Source organism: Ambystoma mexicanum, chromosome 14 (genome assembly GCF_040938575.1).
Source record: "Ambystoma mexicanum isolate Mex_15411 chromosome 14, UKY_AmexF1_1, whole genome shotgun sequence".
Taxonomy (NCBI): domain Eukaryota; kingdom Metazoa; phylum Chordata; class Amphibia; order Caudata; family Ambystomatidae; genus Ambystoma; species Ambystoma mexicanum.
Genome location: NC_090940.1, coordinates 580,638,515 through 580,664,277, shown reverse-complemented (window position 1 = coordinate 580,664,277; position 25,763 = coordinate 580,638,515).

The window sequence follows — 25,763 nt, the reverse complement described above, 5'->3', positions numbered from 1 at the left end:
CCCTATGGGGGCTCAAATGGGAATGGGGAATGGTTCCCGGAACGGGGATTTACCGGGTCCTCCAGGGTCGGAATGACCCGGTAAATCCCTTTTCCGGGAACACGGACCCGGAATGCGGTCCGTGTAATACCGCCTACCATGTAATGAGGCCCAGTGTGTGTGAGCAGGGTTTCGAGCAAGTTAATTCAAACTCTGTGTTAACACACGATTTATCAGGCTGGAATTAATCTTAGAAAGCGTTAGGATTGGTATAGAGTGCAAAACAGACAGAGAGACACACACACACACACACACACACATATAAAAGGTTGTCCAAGCAGTATGCACTGTATAGATATAAGCTCACTTTAATAAAAAATAATGTGCAAAACGTTTTTCAAGTGGTAGGTACAAACTAACAATACTAAAACCAGTAAGTCCATACACAAATTGCACAAAAGACACTTTTAAACATCGATTACCCAACTGCATTGAGGATACAATGTAAAACACAGTTTCCATAGTTGTAAAATGCATACACGACATTTTAAAATACAAAAGACATGTGGCTAAAACTCATATCAAAGCTACAAAAAGTGCTGATCAAGTACTGAAAAAAGAGTCAAGTCATATATTACAGTGTATAGTTTAATGTAGTTTTAAAGAGCAGGTCACTTCTGTCAATCGAAATGAACTGGACAATCTCAATAGTACAGTCCCGGTTATAACAGATTAGTAGGTGCTAATTACAATTCACAGGTGTTTGGAAGATAGCAGCCACCTGGGCGGGGAGTCAAGAACAGAAGAACAGTTGTAGACCCACTTTTGATGAGCAGGAGCCTGAGGAGGGATGGTTTTTAGAGTAGGGGCGACAAGCCCATTGAAAGTCTGGTCACGTTATTGGCGCTAACTGTAGACCGATGTCACCCTTAGTCCACAGCACCAGAAGAAGCATGCCGAGTCAAAGGCCCATGGGGTCGCGCATGCACAGTTTGCATGCGTATTTGCGAGCGAATAGGACTAATCATGGGTTCAGACCTTTAGTTCTGGAATATGAGTTGCCGGAGGTGGCCGGGTCCGATCAGAAGGATCCACAGAGACGAATGACCTCCTTCCGGTCATTGCTGACTCAGATGTGTCCAGCAGACTCAGTAAATGCTGGCAAACCAATGACACGGAAAAGACGAAGGGTCACAAAACAAGATGTCCCAATATAGAGGCAGCCCTTTAGCGTAGCAAATGGGATGCCAGCTCGTGTCCGGGTATCTCAGGAGCCCTCACTCCAAGGATGTTCTAGGAGCACCAACACGCTATATATATATATATATATATATATATATATATATACCCTTGCAAGTGCTATTAAATTGTCCTTAGAACTAGGGCCAAAGTTGCCGTAGTTCAACAAAATGGTGCTTCTCAATGTGATTGGCTTTTCCTCTGGTCAAGAATCAAAATGTCCTTACTTTGAAAAATCATTGAGAGCTGACACACATTATTTACACCAGGTAAAAAATGTCCTGCGATCACACAGAAAGAAGTATAGCAAAACAAAAGAGGTGATGGTTGGAAGGTTTAGAATTCATCCTAAACTCTGCTTTTGCTCTGGGCAACCTGCCTATCGTTCTTCGCCTGCCAAGTCATTATAAAAGGGGAAAGACCATATGCAAATCAGGCTTGGTCTCACCTCAAAAGGGGCAGTCCAACCGGAACGGTCTGATCGCATCCTTTCTGCACGAGACCACATGCATCCCCAGACATTTTTCTGCCTCATTTGGACTCATCAGTGAGGGGTAGCTTGGGTCTCTAGGCCCAAAAGGCACAGGACCCAGGTCTGGGCATACCTGTCCCACTTAGGGTGAGTATCGCAAGACATAAGAGGTGATGGCTGGAAAGTTTAGAATTAATCTTAACCGTTGGCATTGCTCTGGGCAACCCCCCCAGACCAGAGTTCTTTGCCTACCAATCCATTACCGAAGGAGAATTTATAGCACCACTAGATGTGTTCTAGTTACCTCCTGGAGCAGAATGAAATAGAGTATTTGAGTCATACCTTACTTGAAACAGAAGTATTGATTGTGGGACATGTAGGAGTTGGCACAGCAGTATTGTACTGCCATTGTAGTGTGTTTGTCTTGGTTCACTTTGACATTGTTCAACTTCGATATGTATCCAAAGAGCAGAAGAAATTAATCAGGGGGTTCCTTGCAGCAAAAATCACAATATCAAAGACGTTTCAACTGCAGTCAGTATTCTGATGGGACATTCATCATATAACATACACATGTATATAGTAGGCATATGGGGGAGACAACATCCAGGGAGCGAACAAAGCAGCTTTTTCCACACAGGCATGGGCAGAGTCGGAGATGCTGGAAGAGACCAGTGAGTCTGCCCAAAGCAGCTGGGGACACCAGAGCATTCCAACAAGTGCACCAGCAAGTGTTTGATAAATATGAGTGTGCTAATGCTGAAAGGAGAATAAGAAGAATGTTTGGGGTAATGCACTAATTCAACACACATTCAAAAGCAGAAGAATCATCGAATGCAGTCAAGACACAGTAAAAACACAGACCCCAATCCAGAACACATGCATGAGATGACAGTGTGGGGGAGAAGTTTGGGCAAGTGTTAGCTTAGGCAAATATACCAAGTACCTCAGGGTATGGGCCATTTTGGTATAATCAAGAAACTGTGAAAAAAATAAGAAGAGTCCTGGCAGGAGAGTACACCAGGCAGTTGAACTTGTTTAAATAACCCTTGCAGGAGAGTATACCAGGTTATCTGGAAGGAACTTTAAAGGAAATCCTGGCAGGCAAATATACCAGGTGGTGGAGATTGAATGAAGATTCCTGACATGGCAGTACACCAGGCAATCTTCAGAGTGAAAGGAAATCTTACAGAAAGACTGTGGCAAAATGTGTCATTCTAACAAGGTTTGTGTGAGTCCAGTGAGGACACAAAGGAACTATTAATTAAAGTGGAACTTTTGCCATCCAAATGTATGAAACCAGGGCAAGGAGACCACCCTCTGGATTCAAGGGTATCTACCTTCAAAAACATATTTTGTTGGTGTCATTATTACATTTTGGTTTTGAACACGTTTTTGCTAACATCAAGTAAAAGACTTTTCCTTGCATATGTGTGTCATTTTGTTTAGTGTGAGGGTCAGGATAGGACGTTTTGGACATAAGGATGGCTTTTTCAGTTATTGGGCCTCATTATAAGTTTGGCGGTAGCCTTGCTGGCGCCTGTGAATGGGCAAATACCGGGTCATTACGGCCCTGTCGGACCTGGTAATTTCCCATTCGCGGGCGCCGGAATGATATGCTCCCCATTCCCATTGAGCGCAATGGGAATGGGGAGGCCAGATACACCGGCACCATTCTTAATGGTGCCGGTGCAACCGATATGCTCTGCTCACGGGTGCTGGTACGCCTGCCAGGTCAGAACTGGCGGACGGGAAGGCACCCGCGATCAGAACTCGTCGTTTGCCGGTCTGGGAACTAAAGTACCAGCAAATTTACCGGTACCGTAGTTCCCGGACCGGCAACCTTGTAATGACCCCCATTGACTTTCTGACGCTGGCTGATCCTTTTTAGTTTTGATTTCTACTTAAGGAACTCCCGCTTAGAATAAAACCAGTTAGGCAGTTTCCCAACCTCTTTTTATTTTAATAAATGTCTTTATTTATTTATTTGAGAATATGAATACCTTGTGTCCGACTCCCATTTCTGACCCCTCACACTGCGTTCCATGGAACCTGAAGGCTGTTTCCCCTGCCCCACAGCACCAAACCCACCTTCCCTTCTATTTTTTTAGGGTTCCCTCCATCCCCCTACACCACTTTTCATCAGCGCCAGCCCCTCTGTCGCCGCCACCGCCCTGCCTTGCATATCCATGGTGACCATCTGTAGACAGTATTTCCATTTATAGAACAGGGCGCTGTGCACATCTAGTTTGTTGAATGAAAATACTTTTTGAGTCTTTTTTTTTTACACCTCTGGTTTCCATATTGGAAACCCAGGGTGCTAATAACTTTAAGATCCAATCCATCCCAACGGATCAGGTCATAAGAATATATTATGGATCATCACTGCAGTATATTCCTGGCAGGCATGGGGTTTGAGCATTGGGGCATATATACAAAACACCAAAAATGTTATGGTGGGTTTAAATAGGCTTGAAAAAACCTTTCACCTGAAATGTGAAAGTAGGATAGTCCGTTTGAGTAAAGTCACACATTGCACAACGCCACCTAGTAGCCATCACTGCAATTCACCTCCCATTCCGAAATGCATCAGCAAGGCATTGTGCATATGCAAATTAGCTCAAATACAAGACTTTTTCTCCAGGAAATTGTCTTTGTCTTAGAGAGCGGTGTTACCTTATGCCTAGCTTAATCAACCCAAGACAGGCATTTTGCAAGGCTGCAAGGACAACTACATACCTGGTTGCACCCTTATTAGGGATCATCAGCACAGTATGGACATTTATTTATTTATTTTAATTCTTGGTGACGCACCACATCGCCTATAGGCCTCAAGGCGCAAAAAAAAAGACAACCAGTATACAATGGGAGTGAGAAAGACAGATTGAAAGCAGAGTCAAAAGACAAGGCCTAGGAAGCTCCGAAGAGAAATGTTTTTAACTTCTTTTTTAAATCACCCAAGGATGTGATGCTTTTAAGATCCAAAGGAATTGGATTCCATGTGGCTGGAGCCAAGACATCAAAGATTGTTTTTTCAAATTTGGCTGGTCGAAACCTGGGTTGGCAACGTTTGGCCTGATCAAATGACCTAAGAGATCGTGTTGGAACGTACCTCTGAATCCGTTCAGAAATATAGCTGGGCGCAACCCGTGTCAGGCACTTGAAAGTGAGTGTAAGGATCTTAAAAGACACACAGCGCTTGACTGGCAGCTAGTCCAGATGTTCTCTGGCTGCAGTAATGGACTGCTGTTAGACATGCCCAATACTGCTCTGACTGCCCCATTTTGTGTAACGTGTGGGGCGGCCACATTGGAATGAGCAGTGCCTACCAACAGGCCATTGCAATAGTCTACCCTCGAGTTGACTAAAGCAGAGGCCAGACTAGATGCTTTTCTTTTGCAGCCGGTCCGATAGCACAGCGAGTAAAGCGCTCGCTTTGACATCTGTGCAGAGCATGCTGACGCAGGTTCGCATCCCAGCAGGGCCAAACTCAGCTTTTAATCCTTCCGATGTCGATAAATGAGCACCACACACTGCGGGTAATAATAAGCAGCGCTCAGATACCTGAGGGTTTGTAGCGCTATATAAATGCTAAATTATTATTATTTTTACAGTAAGATAAGGACGTAAGTAGGCTAAATGTTTGTTAATGCAGCCACATGAGGCACGAAGCTTAGCCAGAGTCCAGTGTAAAACCTAACGTCTTAAGATTCTTTGCCATGGGAATGGTGACATTAGATATCAAAAAGGAGACATACTCTGGGGAAAGATTTTTAGCATATGGCTTGAGGCAGCAATAAGAATCTCAGTCTTATCTTTATTAAGAGCCATAGAATTTTCCACCATCCAAGAGTGAATAATTGTGTAGATGGAATTAATGGCCTGAGAATCGTGGGAATATGTGCCAAAAGTTCAAGGATGACCTGAGTGTTGTCGGTGTAATTAGTGTACATGACACCCAAGTCATCAAGCATCAGAAGAAGGGGGAGAATGTTGATGTTAAAGAGAGTAGGTGATAGCGAGGAACCCTCTGGAACACCTGTGGAACATGACAGCTTTGCAATTGGAACATTGGGGCTTCCATACAAAAAACACCAACAATTATGGATCATGACTGCAGTATATTGCTGACAGGCATGGGGTGTGAGCATTGGGGCATATATACAAAGCACCAAAAATGTTATGGTGGGTTTAAATAGGCTTGAAAAAACATTTCACCTGAAATGTGAAAGTAGGATACTCACACATAGTCAAGATCTGTTCCAGCACTGCATTCCGTGGCCCTCATTACGAGGTTGGCCGCAACCCTGTAACACCGGATTCGGCACCTGACTTCCCAGTGTCAACGGGACATTACAAGTCCCTGTGGCGCAGGAAGTCAGGTGCCGGATTTTGTAACTAACCTTTCCCGTAGAATCCAATAGGACCTAACGGTGCTGGCACTTCCATGAAAAATCTGCCTACCAAGGCCGCCGCAGCCAGCAATGTCAGATCTGTCGGGCACAGCAGCCCCGGCAGGCAGACTCATAGTGTGGCGGCCGGAAACAAGGCTTGTTTCAGGACCGCCAAACACTTGTAATGAGACCCATGGTCTTTTGGTGTTCAGGATCAAGGCTTGGCAAATCATCCACACACTGGAATGTTAAATGTGGGTAACCTGCTTGCATTTGGGTGTGCATTGTGCAACTCAAGGAAACTTTGCTAAATTCCATGAACATTGCCTTTTTTTATCATAAAGTGGCCAGCACCCCCACAGAACGGATGTAAAAAATGGAGCCTACTCAGAGGGGGGTCCTCACTTTGATCACCATGCATCGCCTAGTGTGGTTTTGGCCAAGGGGGGTCGCAAGGGTACACCATCCATGCAGGTATGGGCTACAGCCACATTTAAGGGAGGGGTGGCGGTAGTGCAATTCTCTCTTTCAAAGATGACCTGATTTTCAATGGTTAAGAGACAAAAGTGTATAGGATCAGTCTTTGTGGCTATCCACTAGTGAAGTCTGCAGTCGCAATTTCAGGAGGTGGTCGCTGGCAATCCCCTTCACTCAAACGAAGGTGGGCCTTTTCACACCACAAGAAGTTGGCTCATAACACTGACACTATGGCATTGTGATAGGTCCTTGAGTTTGTGACTCTCGTGGCGGCACTGCAACATTTTTTTATAAACTGATTTAGGAGTAGGAACAATGATGGCAGATTTATGTTGTGGGTTAATGGTGTGCTGTCCCCTTTAAGGGAAAGTGAAACTAGAGACCGAGGGAGAGGGAGAAGGAGGAAGGAAGGGAAGGGGAGGGAGGAGGAGGACAGTAAGAGTGAAGTTAATTAAGAGCTAAGACGTGAGCCTGAGTCCGAGTGTTATTGTGTGTATGGGCCCAGCCAGAACGTAACAATTTATAAGCCAGCAACCTGTCCAAAATACATTCTGGACAAAAAAAATAATATATATATATATATTGTTTTCTTTAATCACGATGACAGTTTAAAAAAAATACATGCAAAATGACAGACATAAATAAATAACATTTGTAGGAATTACTGTTGCTTTGATTTTAATGTTACTTTCCTCTTTCCCCTCTAAGCCTAATAGCACTTGTTGCTAATCCTAAATGGCTTCCAGGCAGTTTCGGGTGGTGTGTAGCCAGATGTTTCCTTTACTTGCATAAAATGGCTGCTACCGCATTAATCGCTATTCACCCAAGTATTTGGTCTATCACGGATAAATAATTATTTTATTGATCCCTGCAGCTGACATTAATAGTGCATATTTTTTTGGGAAATGGGAGGCATGCTTCATCTGCGTCCTTCGGCAGTTTATGGCCTTGGCAACTGCACAGACACATTCTGCTGTTTGTAGACTGCACACTATTTGGCATGTGCAAATACTGTGCATTCATTATAGAAAGCGTGCCAGAGCTAGTACATCAGTGTGGTATTCTCGCTCGTGCAAACATAAATGTGCATGTGCAATTAGAATAAAAAAAGTCATAACCACTGGTGAATTTCTGGGCATAGCTCCAGGTCATCGTTTTTGAGCCTGCCAAAACTTCGCAGAGAGGAAAAGAGCGTATGCAAATCAGTCTTGGTCACACCCCAAAAGGGGTAGTCCATCTCAAACTGCTAGATCAGATCGCAAGAGACCACAAGCATTCCCAGATATGTTTTGGCCACAGCTCTTCTTCAAGCTCCCCTCCTCCTTCTCTTCTTCCTCCTCTATCATCCCCAAGTGCCTGTCTGCTATTCACTTTGGGTGCACCTCCAATGATCTCTGTCTTAAGGCCATTAAGACAGAGATTATTCCTATGGGGATACCTGTTCCCCATTTCCCTCGTGCACTCTGGACGCCCGCTATGGGCTCTCTTCCCTCTCCTTCAACTGAGGCCAGAAACCTCTGCGTCATGTTCAACTCCTCTCTCTCTCCTTTGTGCCTCACATCTTGGACCTTACCAAAAAGGCCCACTTTCAACTTCACTTACCTAGAGGCATTCTCCCTCTCCTCTCCTTCCCCAGAAGCTCAATGTCTCTAGAGCTCTGGTCCTCTCTAGGCTAAATTAGTGCAACAGTCTCTTCCTCAACCTGCCTCTTTCCTCCCTCTGCCCTCTTCAACTAATCCACTGCAAGACATATCCTTGGCCTCAAGCCCAAGGACCATATCTCTCCAGCTCTAAAAGCTCTGCACTGGCTCCTGGTTGATGCAAATGCAAGACCCTTTGCATCATCCACAAGGCTATCTGGGGCCTCGGGCCACGATACCTGCAGCTCTCTCTCTTATTAAATACTCTCCTTCCAGATCCCTTTGATCCTCTTGCTTCAACTCTCTGCTGATCAAAAGTTTCTCCAAGCAGAATGCTGGGGCAGATCTCTCTCTCTCTCTCCTCAGCTGGCTCTCTACTCTGGAACAGTGTCCCGCTCTCTCCATCAAGAACCGGACCACATCAAGTTTCACAAACAACTCAAGACCTTTCTTTTCTTCTCCTTCTTCCCTCTTTCACTCCCATGCTAACCTTCCCCACTTTCATTGAGACTGGTGGCCTAGCCCCTCAAGAGTCCAATAGGGTCCTGGCCATCTGCCAAGTCACCACCAGCAAACCACCCCAGCACTGCCCTATGGGCACACACACACACCTGTTGGGTGGTTTGCTTCTGCCCTGCACTTACCCGTAGGCGGTTGACATCCCTCTTCGCTTGGGATGTCTACATCCTTGCACTTACCTGTTGCCCCCCTAACAGACACCTCATGCACTTCCACCCCTGGGGCACAATAATAGCACTAACCCCCCCCCTTTTTTCTTTCACTGCACTTGCATGTTACAAATGTCACAAGGCCTAGTAGGACCAACGTTCATTGTTATTATTTATTCATTGTCATTTCCATTGCATATTTACTCCCTTATTCCCTTCCCTTTTGCCTTGTGGCACTTTGAAACACTGTCTTTTTGTATAGACGCCGTATAAATATCCAGTAAACAGTATTAATATACTAACGCTTTAAGGGCCATGGGTTTTTCCCCCCAGTGGCAAGGCCTTTTTTGGTGATTTCGGTATGTCGCCATTCAATGCCTTGTAACTTTTTGTTACCTGAGATATCTCGGCCAAATGTGACCCTTTCTTTCGCCACATGTAGGCGGTCATAGCACCACCCAGGAATTCCAGGTTGCTATAGGGGGGTGAGAGAAAATAACCAGAAAGGGCGAAAATGTTGTATTTTTTTCTAAAAAATGCCAATAAAATGATGTACAAAGAAGCTTGTGGTTTTTTCCTTGTAAGAGCAAGGAACAAATGGTTTGCTGTGCTGAATTCCTCAATTTCCTGGCTTTCATGAACAGGTTTAGTGGAAACGAAAAAACATTATTTATATGTGGTTATCAACCATTTTGTGAATGGACGGAAAGGGTAGGAAAGCCGAATTGGAGGACAGAAAGCATACATTTCTAAAAAGTAGACAAAATTCCAAGTTTAGGAAGGGGTGATTTGCACAGGTCGGGCAACAACTAGGTAGGGGAAAATGCCATAGTTTGGGGGAAAAGCGGGAAAATGACCAACAAAAAAGGTATGTGGTGGACATGGTTGGCTTGGTACGGCAATGACTTCTATGAATTTTGAGAAAAACAATGCTCTGCTGCATTCCTCCAACTCTTGCATTTAGGAAATCACACATTTTTTGTAGTGTTTCACAAAACAAGCAATACCACAAGCCAAAGACTGAGCCATGGTACACAGGAGTTTTATGCTTACGGCCTGAACAGACATACTTAGCATGTGTAAATCAGGAAAATCAATGTGGTGAGGAATGGCAAGCATACATTTTTTGAAAGAGCACAGGCAGACCTTTTCAAGGGTAGGTGACTTGTGCAGGTTACAAAAGTGTATGGTGCCAAAAGCAGCGACTAAATGTAGGGCACATTTGGGAAATGAATGGGTTGTGTGACAAAGGGCACCAGCTAATGGGTAGAAACGTTATGAAAACCACACAAACACAACAGATGTCATACCTTCACGGGTTCCCACACGTGTCCGGATGAAAACAGTACCTCACATGTGTGGGTGCACCTACCTAGGTGCCAAAGGGAAAGCCGAAACCACCCCTAACGCCAAGTCTTTTCTGACAGCTGAATTTCACGATGTTTCCAGACATGCACACCATACAGATATGAGCCTCGGGTGTTCAAGCCAACAAGGAGAACAGGGAACCCCATGCATTTCCAAAAAGAGGACACTCGTGGGAATCCTCAGAGGTCTGACTTGTGCAAATCGGCCCAGAATGTACTACCCCTAAACCCTGTCAAATTCCAATATGGGGCCAAAAAAAACAATTTTCCGCACATTTAGCTCGGCTCACCCACCAAAATACACCACCAACAACACATGGCCTACCGATATGCGTTCCCACAGGTATCCCAATGAAAATGGAACATCACATGTGTGGGTGCACCTGCCTGGGCTCCAAGGGGAAAGCCTAAAAGACCCCTAACCCCAAGTCTTTTACGAAAGCTGAATTTCACGATTTTTCCAGACTGGCACTCCATACAGATATGGGCCTCGGGTGTCCAAGCCACCAAGGAAAACGGGCAACCCATTCATTTCCGAAAAGATGACACCCATGGGACTCAACAGAGGTCTGACTTGCGCAAATCGGCCCAGAATGTATTACGGAGAAACCCGAGCAAATTCCGAAATATGGCCAAAAAAAACCATTTTCCGCATATTTCACTCGGCTCACCCACCGAAACACGTAGCCAACAACACATGACCTACTATCCCACGTTCCCACAGCTGTCCCGATGAAAATGGTACCTCACATACGTGGGTGCACCTACCTGGGTGCCAAGGGGAAAGCCTAAAACACAGGTAACAACAAGTCTTTCGGCACAGCATCATTTCAGGAATTCTGCTCATGCGCACACCCTACAAATTTGGGCCTAGGGTGTCCAAGCCACCAAGGAAAACAGGAAACCTCATGCATTTCCGAAAAAAGGACACCCGTGGAAATCTGCAGAGGTCTGACTCGCGCAAATTGGCCCAGAATTTATTACCCAGAAACCCTGGCAAAGTCTGAAATGTGGCAAAAGAAACCTATTTTCTGCACATTTCACACGGCTCACCAACCGAAACACGCCGAAAACAACACATGGCCTTTTGTCCAAATCTGTAGGTTGTCTCCCCAAACCCTTTGGGGGTTCCAAGTGGTGTAGCCTTTTTCCTTTTTTGCCCCGGTATGTGCACCCACACATGTGAGGTACCGTTTTCGTCTGGACACCTGTGGGAATGCGGGAAGGTATGACATCTGCTTTTGGCGGCATGTTTTGGTGGGTGTGCAGAGTGATATGTCTGAAAATTGTGTTTTTACCCCAAATTTGGAATTTGCCAGGGATTCTGGGTAGTAGATTCTGGGCAAGTCAGACCTCTGTGCACTCCCATGGGTGTCCTCTTTTCAGAAATGCATGGGGTTCCCTGTTTTCCTTGCTGGCTTCGACATCCTAGGCCCAAATCTGTAGGTTGCCCACATGAACAAAATGTGCTGTGCTGAATGGTTTGGGGTTACTAGTGGGTTACCCTTTTTCTTTTGTGCCCCAGGTAGGTACACCCACACATGTGTGGTACCATTTTCATCAGGACACATGTGGGGATGCTGGAAGGTAGGCCATGTGTTGTTGGCGGTGTGTTTCGGTGGGTGGCCAGAGCGAAATGTCTGAGAATGGTCTTTTAGTTCCAGCCAAATTCAGTGACATTTCCCTCTGTCCACTCACCGAAACACATCACCAACAACAGATGTCATACCTTCCTGCCTTCCAAAGGGTGTCCTGACGAAAACGGTACTTCACATGTGTGGGTGCACCTACTGGGGGTCAAAAGGAAAAGGGCAACCCAATGGTAACCCCAAGCCTTTCGGCACAGAATATTTTGTTTATGTGGGCAACCTACAGATTTGGGCCAAGGGTGTCGAAGCCAGCAAGGAACACAGGAAACCCCATGCATTTCCCAAAAGATGACACTCGTGGGAATACACAGAGATCTGACTTGTGCGAAGCAGCTCAGAATTTATTACCCACAAGCCCAGCCAAAGACCCACATGGGAGAAGGGTGCCCAAGGCCAGGGATATTACCGCCGACTTTGCTGGAGCTCTGGCTGGCCTGCGTTACAGCTTCTCCCCACCAGGGAGTCCCAGCAGTGTGGCAATACCTCCCCGAAGGGAAAAGCTGTAATGCAGCCCAGCTACAACTCCAGGACGGTTGGAGGTAATGTCCCCAGCCTTGGACATCCATGCACCATGTGGGTGTACCGTCCCCTAAACACAAGGGCAGCTCCAGGGATCCCCGGCAGGATCCCCATTCCTCGCCGGAGGTGACACCTATAACGTAGCACAGCCAGTGCTGCAGCCTGGGCTTGCAGACGGACAACCCACATGCGAGGCATCCGCTCCCAGGGAAACACCAATGTTCTGCTGGCATGGGGGGCAATTTGTGGCCTGTCCCTGCAACTGTGTCCCAGCCCACCAAAATATCTGCCCAGACGGCACATTCCCACCCACACCACCAACAATCCAGCCCCAGTCTCACCCACCCCACTGACAGTAGGCCCTAACCATAGAATAATAAAAAAACAGTACTCAAATAACGTTGCAGCTGCTCGCGTAGAAAAAGCTGTAAACAAAACAAAAGCTGGATACAAGAGAAGGGGTCCTGCCTGTAAACATACTATTCCTTCGCAAATTGTTCAAATGCAAATGTATTTCTTTATATGGCAAATTGGCAGCATACTATTTACTATCATGTTATGCATAGCTGTGTAAAAAATGCAGTATAGGCACTCAATATAGTTAGTGAAATCAGTTTTTTACTGATTGCTGACACACTTTTTTTGAAAACATACACATAAGTTAAAAATATACAGTGTGAAGAACGTAGGAAAAAGCACAACTAGGGTTCACAGAGCTCAATCCAGGTTATCTCATGATAAGAGAAAAGTACAGATAGTAGTGTAGTCCCAACAGGGTAAATCATTTGTACATATGAGGGAGAGTTTCCAAAGGCAAAGAATACTCAAAATAAACAAACAAAAGCATTACTTCATGCCAATGCAAATTATCTCATGTTTTGAGAATCGTACAGATACCAATGTAATCACAGCAGTGTTCATTGTTTTCAAATGTGAGGGGGAGTTCCCAACAAACAAAAGCATTACTTCATGCAAATCTGTCATTTAGTGTGGACATTGCATATATGTGCAGAGAAAAATGTCCCAAATGACAGAGTCTACAGGGTGCGCAAGATTCTACACCTTGTAATTAGAAAATGGAAACTCCATGTAAAGTTTTTTGTTGTCTTGTGTCTTCCTTAGTCGAAATATAGTCAATATATTGCATCTAGGAGACTAGACCTTGAAGAGGTCTAGTAGAGCCAGGCTAAAGGGTGACCTTGTAATGAGTCAAAACAAAACAAAAAACATGTGTAACCTACGGTCAGACCAGCAAAAACAAATCAATACTTTCCAAGTATGTCCGCCCTTGCAAGCCATGCCTGGTGGTCTACTGAACCCCCTCCCGCCCCCCCAGTGACAACCCATGTTCCCCTTCCTACGGGCTATCATCTGCCCCCAGGGAGGGCTGCATGATGTGCCCATCCACACTCCATTTGGAGTGGGGGAGAAGACCACCCCAAAACTTTGGACAGGCCCCTAATGGATAGGAAAGTAGGGTTTGGGCACGCTGGTGCCAGATTGGCACACCAATGTGCCTCTTTGCGCCAAGGCAAGTTTGGTAAACAAAGAAATAAATTGAAAATGGCAGGCTGCACTTTAGGGGGGGCTGAAGGACACCCTACACCACCGGGGAATTTTCTAATGTGAAGGGTGGTGCACCTCTCCACCCCCACCTCAATTGGAGGGGTAGCACATCTCAAGTAGCCCTCCCTGGGGGCAGATAAGAGGGGGGCTGTCCTTCACTCCTCCCTGGGCTCAGGTGTCCCTTCCTAGGAGCAGATATCTGGCCCCCGGGAGGGCTGCATGACATGGCCCCTACTCCATTGTGGGTGGGGGGTCACCACCCCTTCCCATTAGAAAATTCCCTGTCCGTTTGGGGTGCCACACAGCCCCCCTAAAATGAGGTCCACCATTTTCAGGGGGGTTCTCATGCAGCCCTGCATGACATGACCCCAAGTCCATTTTGGGTGAGGAGGGGACAACCCCTTTCCATAAAAAGAAATTCCCTGGTGGTCCATTGGGGGGGGGGCACTCCCCCCAACACCAGCCATGATATATTTTTTATTTTTTTGCTCCCCCCCATGCTTTGGGGCCTCAGGGGGAGAGGGGGCAGCTTACCTAGTAAGCAGCCCCCCCCATACTGAAAATACATCCCTGTTGTTTAGTGGCATTGCTGCCCATGGATCGAGCGCTATGCGCCGGATCCGGGAGCAGCAATGCTTACACAAATGGCATCATTGGAAAGGGGAGAATCTCCCCTTTCCAACAACACCTGCCTTGATCTCTCGCTTGAAATACAGACAGAGATCAAGGCAGAGCAAGGTGGAGACTCACCTTGTGTTTTCACGGCGGCAGCCGAAAATGGCTGCCGCGGTGAAAATACTTTCACTTTCATGTCGGCGTGCATTACGCACGGTGACGTGAAACTGAAGGTAATCCAACCCCCTGGCAGTGAGGGGGGACCTCCCCCTCACATAGCCCGGGGATTGGATTACAGTTTTGTAATCCAACTCAAAACAAAGTGCTAAAAAGGATGAGCTATCTCGTCTTTGGCACTACGGAGGTAACATCAAGGACAAGATATCTCGTCCTTGGCACTGAAGGGGTTAATGGTAACTTAATGAGCTGTGTAGTATCTCGCAAACATGTATTTCTAAAGAGAAACAAACATTCTTTTCACTAACAAATGAATCAGAGTTAATTAATGTATTGAACTCAGGGGAGAAGAAGGGGGGGTTCTTTAAATCAGTAATACTTCATGCATGGATATGATGCAGTAGAATTCCTTCACCAAATAAGACCAACTCAGGAAGTTGGCAAAAAGTCTCCTCCACCTGTTTTATTATCAATTGTCTAAAACAGGGAGTTAGAACGGACATAACCGGACATTCGATTGTGCTCTCAACGCAAACCACATAAAAATATATTTATATAGCAAAAATGTGTCATACGTGAAGTCATACTACGTGGCAAACAAGATAAACCTACGGGGTGTTGTAGTCGTACTAAGGGGAACATATAAGTGTAGTTTCTATATAAATGTGGGTTGTGATTGAGTCTCTACAGTCAGGTGGACAACTTATGCTTAGTGCAAGTCATCCTCATCAGTTATTAGGTACACAGCAAACTGTTGGCTCTCACAATATACAGCCTTTGATTATATGGTACTCTATAATTGTTTGGCACGATTGTACCCTTCTGGAACATTTGGCTCACTAGCAGCATGTAAGCTGGTACCCCAAGTTGCCAGTTGGTGGACTTAACCATGTCTCCCCATCCAATTAACCCAACACCTCTCATTGCGCGTGCCTTCTTCCATTCAGATTGTCTTTGAACTTGGCCTTGCACTGTATTCTCATTTCCTGGGAATAAAAGGGAGTATAGGCACACTCTATCTCAAGTCAGAGTAGCATGCCCACCTTCTATTTTCATCCTTAGCTCACATGATAGGAGACCGTATTTCGGCCTGTTTTGCAGCATTTAATTGTCTTTAATTAACAAACTTGGCACTCATAATGATCTTTCTTTGTACTTTAACATGAGACAATTCAGCGTCTCACAGTAGTTACTGTTCTTTTCAGATAGATAACCAGTTCTTGGTTACTTCATCCTTTGACATCGGGGCAGATGGGTCTTCCGGGCCCGTCCATGCTTTTAGCTTCATGTTGCTGCATCACAGCTTTTCCGATCCTTCCTTCTTTACAGGTCCGAACTTTGCTAAACACGTGACTCTGATGTCCAGACTTCTATATAATGGGGGCAGCGTCTGAGGTCGCGTCACTACATATAGCCAGCATTTAAGATTACTTAGTCTACTTGCATTACTGCATCTGTAAAGTTATTGAACTAGTTGCATTTTCTGCAGCGTTCTTCACACGTGCAATCTTCATTCTGCATATGAAGGTTCACTCGATTCTTTATTTCGCCATCAGATTCCATAAAGTCTATACATCCTCTTCCTTAACCACTGTTCTCAGTGCATCACGATTGCTTCTTGTGATGTCACCACTTCTCTTTTCTCTTATTTTCATATGCTTCGGGGCCTTCTTCCATGAGATTATCATCTCTTCGAGGAAACATAATATAGGGTGTTCTTAATGGATACCTCTTCTCAAAGACTCTCCGTGTAATATTCACAATCACAATCACTGGTGTTGTGCATGTTGCAATTTCTGCCTCCCAACATTTATGAAGGATGGGGCGGGACTTCCTGCAGAGGCATTCGGCTGCTCCTCTGCAGTATGCAATCAGGTGTGGTTACTGGTGTGGCGGGTCATCCTTGGGTGTGGCAGGCCTAAGGTCTGAGAATGGCAGGATTGGACGGGGGTTGCTTTGTTCCCTTAGTTGGTGCAGGAAGTTGGTGTTTTGTGTGGGCAGGCTGGTGCGGTCTGATTTCGGTCATGAGAATGTCATTGGTGCTTGTTTCAGGTTGTTATTGTTTGTTGAAAAGATGGAGATGGGTTACATCCTTTTCCTACCTTGTTAACATATTTATAAAAGGAACTTGTACCAACCTTCATGATGTCCAGAAGATCCATCATTGCAACAACACTTGAGAGAAAAAAAAAAAAAAAATCAGTCATCTGATTCTGCCAAGATGTCTTATGAATAACTATCTTTTTGCAAATGTGCACATTTTTTACTGTGTTTAGTGATATCCGGGTTGGCGTGTGTGTGTATGAAAGCCTGGAATTTATGCAATTGTGGCAATCAAGTTTATTTTTGCATATGCGCACTGGGAGATTGTGTTTATGTCTTTCACTGTAAACTAGTTAGGGTGTGGAAGCCTGTGCGTGGAAAATGTGTGTGTATATGTGACTGATGACAGATTGTGATTAAAATCAAATCAAAGATGCTCTTCGTGAATGGCGATGGTTACATTACACGGAAACCCTTCTAGGACTGTTGCCAGAACTGCTTAGTTATTCTGTAATGCACTGGAAAGCCAGGTTCAGCACTGGGGCAAAATGATGCAGCCAGCATGTCACGCCAGAAGATGACTGCTTGCTGGCATAGTTATTCTTCCTTGTATGCAGGTGCTGCTGTCACCATGGCAACCATTGCAGCAGGTGTCTCGTGGTTATCAGTGCCATATCGCAGAACAGTGAATTGGGTATATACCCAAATGTCTCACTTCATCCTGAAGCAATATGGTTCAGAGAGGAGGCACTGAGAAAAGCTGGGGCAGCAAAGCAGGAAGAGAGAACCGTGCCTGGAGCATGCTGGAGGTTGTGCCGGGGGCATCTTTGAGATGTCCCTGGCAATGCCCCTGGCACCTCCGGATTTGCTCAGCTTTTGGGTTTTCAGAATCAGGTATAAGGTAGCAGGTGTAGATCTGAGATGCTCTGGGCCACCTCCTCCAGGGCACATCTTTGTAAATTCGGAAGTCTGTGTTTATTATGTTTTTTATAGGCACAGGTAGTATAACTCAGTGGCAACGTGCTCGTTTTAGAAGCAAGACAACGCAGAAAAATACAGTGTGTTATAAAAAAATATATAATTATAAAGTAGAATATATTAAGCATAGAGGCGTGGGGACAGACGTAAACAAAACATAAAAGCAGTCAGGCAAGTAGAACAAGTGGTCGGTCATCAGCAGCAAGGAGGCACAATTATTCTAACATAATAGTCTTCAGTCTATGCTTGAAGACAGCAATAGAGGAAAAGGCCTTAGGGACCAGAGGTAGGGCATTCCACAAATGTGGTGCCACCACACCCTTCTGATACCAATGACAGTTTAACCTTGGGGGGCACGCAGCACGCAAGTGTTGTTTGATTTCAGGGCCCACCTATTCGGGAGCCTCAAGATCTGGTTGGAAAGGTAGACAGGACTTTTCCCATACACACAGGAATGGGTGAGAGACAAAGTCCTAACGGTAATCTGCTTACCAATGGGTAACCAGTGTAGGGATCGCTTAGCTGCTGACATGTGATCGGATTTTCGCAAAAAACCTTTGACCATCCACACAGCATTGTTTTGCAGCACCTGAAGAGGATTAAGTTCACCTTTCCCTATGCCCAGGAGCAGGGTAGAACAATAATCAAGAAGAGCTCCAATGATGCCATGAGGCAGGGCAGCACAATTGACACCAGGCTGCTAATGTGGGCTTTCCAACGTAAACTCTTTGTTGAGCACTACTCCCAGGGTCTTCACTTTGGAAAGGATTGTTAATGTACAGTCCGCAATTTGAAAGGAGTGGTATACAGTGTCCAGATTTTGTATTTTAGGAGCAGTGCCGACAACCATAATTCCAGTTTTGGCATTATTAAAAGCCTATCTGTTACATACCATCCAGCTGTGTATGTGTTTAGAGGTGGTATTAATCGTCATCGAATCTTGGGAATGATTGCCTGAGAGAAGAATAAGGCACTGTGTATCATCATATATTATGCCTTCTGACTACAACAGCTCAAATAGGGGCAGGGGGAAGATGTTAAAAAGAGTAGGTGACAGACACGACCGCTAAAGGATCACTCACAACATGGGCCTCGGCTATGGCATCCTCATAGAAGACTCTAGCCGTCCGGTTAGTCAAAAATGATTGAAGCCAGGATGAGGCCTCACAGGAGAACGAGGCATAGTCTTGCCGTCGAGCCACCAGAACAGAATGATCTACCAGGTCATAAACCGCAGTAAGATCCAAAAGCATTAGTAGTGCAGTATAACCTATGTCGCTGAGATGAAATATACTGGATTTCAGGCCCAGCAAAGATGATTCAGTACTGTGAAAGCTCCGGAAACCTGACTGCTTTAGGCCTAAGATGTTATGCAGGCCAAGGAATTCTTGAATTTGCCACGAGTGGGTTTATCCAAAATCTTCTACAGAAATGGTGCATTTGTGATTGGATGATAATTTACTGCTAAGTTAGAATCCAATAAGGTTTTTTTCAGAAGTGGAGAGATCCATCTCGAGTGGCACATAGTTCTCCTGAAAGGATGCATTAACACATTTGGTGATAAAAGGAGCTAGTAGAGTGGTGCATGGTTCAACAATAGCGGCTGGGCACACATCCCCTTTGCGGTTTGTTGGCTTTATCTTCTCTAAGATAACCAGCATGTCAATTTCCACAACAGGCCTGAACTTAAACTGAGGTAGAGAAGCCGCCAGCCTACCATGGTTGCTCACAGGGGCACTATCACTTAGAGAGCCTAAATTAGCCGTGATATCACCCTTAATTTATTACATTTTATGCAGCATAGCATCCTGAATCGAGGTGCACCAATTAGTGTCCTTTGCAAATTGTATGAACCAGAGGGTGAGGGTCATCCAGCTATCTGAAGATCTTAAGAAATTCCTTTGAATTGGAGGATGCTTCCTTAATGCTCATGTCATATGATATTGTCTTAGCCGTACAGATGGCCATTTTGTAGGCCTTAGCAGCATGCCCGTATTTTATTTTGTCCTCTTGGGCTCTATCTTATTCCATATCCGTAGAGTTTTGTGTTTCCCGAGTTTTAACTTCTGCATTTCAGTGATAAACCACACTTTAGATTGTTGGGATTTCGTAGAGCTAAGTTTTAGCGGGCCAGTATGTTTACTGCGAGAGATAGAATGTCGTGGTCAACAGCCGCTAGCTCTGTTACTCAGTTGTAGTTTGCAAGAATCTCTAGGAATTTGGCGAGGAGGGCAATCAGGGAGCTATGGGTGTTGATGTTTGTGCACCTGCCCTATGGAACTCCCTCCCTCCTGACTTACGTCCTTTTCCAAGCTCCCTTAAATTTAAGAAGGCAATATAGACTCAGCTCTTGATCTCCCTCTCCCTCTATTTCGGAATGCTGATTCCCTGCCTGGTTTTCGATCATGTTTTTTACGGTTTGCTACTGTCTGTTTATTTGTGTACACTGAGGCCTATGGGTGTGCTGGGCGTTAAAAGTAATAAATAATGATAATTTGTTCTAAATTGCAGGGAGGTGCTATTTAGCACCACATTGCATACTGTGCAGGGAGGTGCTATTTAGCACCACATTGCATACTGTGGGTCATCTTCATTGTGGTTTAGAGTAAAAAGCATGCACACAGGCCATATACAATACCTTTACATATGTGTTTAGCGCTTTGCATGCTGAGGCGGGTGCATGGAGCCGAGTTATCACTTCTGCCAGCCCTATTCCCTCTGCCATGCAACTCTGCCTGCATTACCACCTGCATCTGATTCTAATGCTGGCGATTATGCATTGGATTTCAGTGGAATCCAACATGTTTTTTACAGCTGGAAAAGCATGCATTTTCCTTTAGAAATACTTTTGTACATGGAAGGCGGGCATGACATGCAGCTTTTACTCAATTTGCAGCACAAATAGTGTGAAAAACGTGTAAAAAGGCAATCCCATCTACTTTTTTAATCCTCACGTTTTCCCTTTGTAGTGCAAATGATGAAAACTTCACCAAGGGTGTATTTTTTCATATAAGTGTAATCATAAACGTTCGCTGGCATGCAATTTTTGCACATCTGGATAATACCATTCGCTGGGCTGTGCTGTGATGGGAGGAAGAGCCATTGAGCTGAGACTATTTTTTTGCTGAAGTTAGATTTAATTGGATATAGTTAGTAAGAAAACATGCTTTTGCGGTTTAATCAGCTTATTGATTTTATACAACTCTGCACATCATCTGCTACTGTCTACGCCAGGGGTCTAATAAGTGAGACCTTCAAGAAAATATAACAGGGTGGCAATTGCCGTCCTATAGTTAAGGTGAGTCGGGCTCCCATAGGAACCCCTTAAAATTCTATTGTTAACACCTATTGATTCAAGTAACGGATTTTGATGAAATTTGAAAGTGATTGGGGATTAGCAGACCCCCCAACCAACAGACTGCAAAGTTTTGTAAAGATATGTTAACAAAATTAAAAAAAGTCTTTAAGAAGACAAAAACCTTTTTTTCCCAATGTTGCGGCCTGCTTTCTCTTCATTTTCCCGTAGACACACAAGGTACATTTTTTCCAAAGTGCACAGCCCAAACCGCTGGACGAATTTGAACCAGGTGTGAAATAACTTGGGCACGAAACATTGACTTGTGACACATGTGTGCTTTGGGGTTATTCCCTCAAGTAGTTTTTATAATATTTGACGGAAAATGGGGTGCACCTTCTCCAAAATAGATAGCTATATCTCGGGTAAATTACCAGAACCTAGGGTTTTTAGAAATGAAACAGCTGCCATCTTGTTTTTCTGTTGATGTGAGAGATAGTCGCAGATCTGGGTCTATTGACTGAGTTTGCAACATGAAGCTTTCTGTATCATTGGCTATAACTGCTGTGTCAAAGCAAACTGTGCTACAGAAACAGTGTGTCTTGTGGAGAAAAGGGAGAGCGCAAGGGAGGTAAGGAGGCCATCTGGGGATTGGGGGGGGCTGGCACAGATGAGAGAAGCACTTGGTGAGAGCCTGGGGGAGCATGAAAGCATTGCATTTACTTCTGCCGTTTCTTCCCCAATAACCACAACAGTGAAGGACTTCAGATAGCCGAGTGTATGTGTAGATACGTAGCCACAGTTATAGTTTCTTTTTCTTTTTTGAATGATATTCATACAGCTATAGTGATGTCAGTGCTGAAAAAATCACTGACCATGGCATTGACATGAAAGCCATCCAGGTCTAAAATCCATGCAGTAAGCAGGACAGACCCTGTGTAGCTTCAAAAGAAGCAAAAGGTCAGCCTCCTTAGCCCATGTTTCCTAATAAATGAGCAGTTGTTACATGACCACATGGTTTGAAGAGGGTGACCATTTCCTTGGTTTAAAGCTAAGCAGCGCCAGTCCCCATTACTGCATGGATGGGAGACCAAATGGACATCCATATTTTTTTTTGTTTATACCGTGATGCTGTCATTCCTTGAATGTTAGGCACTCAGAGACAATTCTTTTGAATTTTGCTGATTTGCCCTCTGTTATTTCTAGTCTCCCAGTCAAGATGGGGGGGGGTGTAATGCCACAATTGTACACTTTTTTCCTAACTCAGGTCTTTAGGGATTTATATATTTGAGTGCCACTATGGTATGTGTACTTTTCAAGTTATCTTTATAAAGCAGAGTATTGTTGAAAGCCAGACATAGGGGTGAGGAGGGGAAATGATGATTAGGCAAGTTAGACATGAGCATTTTTGCCCACAATGTGGCAAGAGAGTTTGCAATCCTGGACACTGGTGCAGTTATTTCCCCCTGATTGTGGCTGCTTTTTGGGGCACAGATAAAGGACACGTGTGGGTGAACAGCATAACTTTCTTTCAGAGGTTAGTTGCAACCCCTTGTTTTATTTATTTTTAATCGGCAAGCTTGATCAAGTATTTCGTCTACCAAGAATTTATCCAGGTTGCCTTGTTCCCAGTTCAGAAGCTTACTCACAAGACCACAAGCAATGGTTTCGTATTGGTATTTTATTTTCCAGGGAATATTTCAAGACAGATTGCTGGGTTTAAAAAAAAGGTCAGCACCTTTTATTCTTCACCAACATATTTATTGGAACATTTCCTCTCTCAGATTATTGTTCTGGTGTTCATTACTTGTCCAAGTCTGATGCTATTTTGTCTTGCACACTTCCTTCTAAGGAGAAGGTATAATGAACTTAATTTATAGATTTCACTTTAAGATATATGTTCACTTACTGTGAGTATATTCATCGGTGCCAGCTTTTGATTTTTGCTATGGTGGCAAAAATACCTGGGCAAATGTTATTCATGTGCCAATCATTGTTTTACACTTTCGGTGCTGCCTAACTGGGGTTAGTTGGGGTTGTGCGATGTATCAAAACAGTCACAAAGTAACTGTCAAATAACAAGGGGCTTGTAGCAGGCTGGTTAACAAAAGTGAGAGATACATAACAATACCACTGTCAAAACAGGTCAAAGTCAGTTTGTGATTGGTGCACGTCTTTTAGTGATGGGTTGCAAGTGTTTTAACATATTGAATGTTTGTACCCACAGGGAAAAACGTCAGTTGCAGGGACGTTAAGGTGATAACTTAACATAACAAAACCCCTGAAATCAGATAAAGCCACCTTAACTTTGTGCCCCTGTTACACAGCCTATGAGCACAATGATGACACGACTAATGACAACATCTATGATATACACAAAAGGCAATGTAATAAAACAATGAATACAATTTAAAGATTACTTTTACTTTATAAAGTACATGTTTTATTTTATTGTTAACATATTAATCACTTACAGGAAGTAATATTGATCTGTGTACATGTTTTCAAGCAAATGTTGAATTTAAAACTTAATTTATTTTCTATACATATATAAGCTTAGAGTAATAATCACTTTTTTCAATACCCTTGTGTGGAAATCTTAAAATACATCATGTTGTTTCTTGTTTTAAAGCAATTAACATGTCATTTAGAAAATTATATGGGTACACATTTTTCTTACAAAAAGACAATTGAGTATTTACATATGTTTATTTTAAAATGTAGTAAATGATTTGTGTTCAACATGTTTCTGTTTCAATTTATTTCTACTAATTGTTTTGTAAATGTATACACAGATTATATTATTGTGAACATGTCTTAGATATATTTGGCATAAACAGGGACATTCTAAGCAGTGTTCTATTTACAATTCAGATATCGGGCATCATTACACGGTAGGCGGAGGACCAATGTGCTATTAGCACCTTGGTCCATGCCGGTAAAATACTGGCACCGCCTTGGTGGAAAGGGGAATTACCACCCTATTCCAAGGTTGGCGGGGCAGTAATTCCCCCTTCCCCATTGCCCTTCCCCATTCCCATTTTTGCCCCATAGGGCTCTATGGGAATGGGGAAGGCGCTAATTACGGTGCCGCAAATTGCGGTACCGTAATTAGCACCCTGGTCCCTTTGCGGGTTGGTTTTTAACGCCTGCTAAACAGCAGGCATTAAAGTACCTACCCGCAAAGGGACCTCGTAGTAAGGCGGTTAGGGTTTACAGGTACCGGTGCCCTTACCGGTACCGGTAAACCCTTACCGCCGTCCGTGTAATGAGGCCCATCATCTTTTACCAAAGTACTACAAAGGAAAGCTTCTCAAGTAGTGACATGATGCACGTGTAGATGTTTACTGTTTTAAACAATGTACTTATTGTTATGAACTATTCTAAAATGCTAGTATCATATATGGGAAAATGAAATGCAGGAAAAAATTATTTGCAGATCAAAAAACATGGAAATACCATCAGACTAGAGGTGTGGCAGAGCGGCTAGAGGGCACCAAGTGAAATCTTCAAGTTGGAGTTGGAGGGGGTCTAAGGACTGAGTTTGCAGCACAAACACAAAGCTTTCTGTAGGCTAGGCTATAGCCGTGAATATCCGACATCTGAAAGCAAACTGTGTCACATAAACAGCGTGTGGTGTGGGGGAAAGGGAAGGGCAGTGGAGTTGAGGAGGCCATCTGGGGAGCGGGGGAGCTGACACAGATGACGGGGCACTTGGTGAGGTGCTGGGGGTGCAGTTTTTGTTATGTAGTGTTCATAGGCTGAGCAACAGGGGGCGCAAAGTGAAGGTGGCTTTAGCTGAATTTCAGTGGTTTTGTTGCGTTGAGTTCTCACCTTAAAGTCCCTACAACTAAAGTTTGTTTCTTGAATATATATATATATATATATATATATATATATATATATATACATATATATATATATATATATATATATATATATATATATATATATATATATATATGTTAATGTTCTAGTTACTAGGTCTTGTACTGCGCACTGCTGGCTACTTGCAAGGTCTCTTTTAGCTCGGGAAGATCTGAAAATGAAGCAGGGTTGGGATGGTGTGTTTGTGGGATTGAAAGTGTAAGGAAATCATGGCGGCAACAGTAAAGACAGACACAAGTGATCACAATTCAAGGGTGTTTAATAAACTGTATATGTAGGTTGGAAAAACACATAATCTGAACCTAAAATCTAAGAGGGGCACAAGCTACGACCATCAAATAATAATAAGGAAGTCCTAGTGGCGTCTTGTCAAATACGGGCTTTCCCACCACGAGAGGAAAGTTCCGTTCTCAGCTATCAGAGCCTTTGGTGGTTAAGTATCTTTTCTACAAAAAGACTATTCCCTCCGAGGACCTGATGTGTTCTAAATAACAAACAAAAAGTTTATTTCTGCATGTACGCTGGGTGATGTCTTATCACCCCTGGATTCCGCTGTTCTGGGTTCAGACCCTTCTTGAATGTTAGCCTCCCTCCCTTGGGTTCAGTACGGCTTTCCTCTAAACACTTTCACCTGTTGCATTCACAAGTCTTAATGTCCTTTTAGACAATCCACTGTGGACATCCCTCTGTTGGGTTCACTCTTGTCAACACAATGATCATCGGGGCATCATGCTTCACCCCATTCTGCTGGCATCCCTCTCCTGGGTTCACGCTTGCCATCCTCTCAGTTTCTTCTA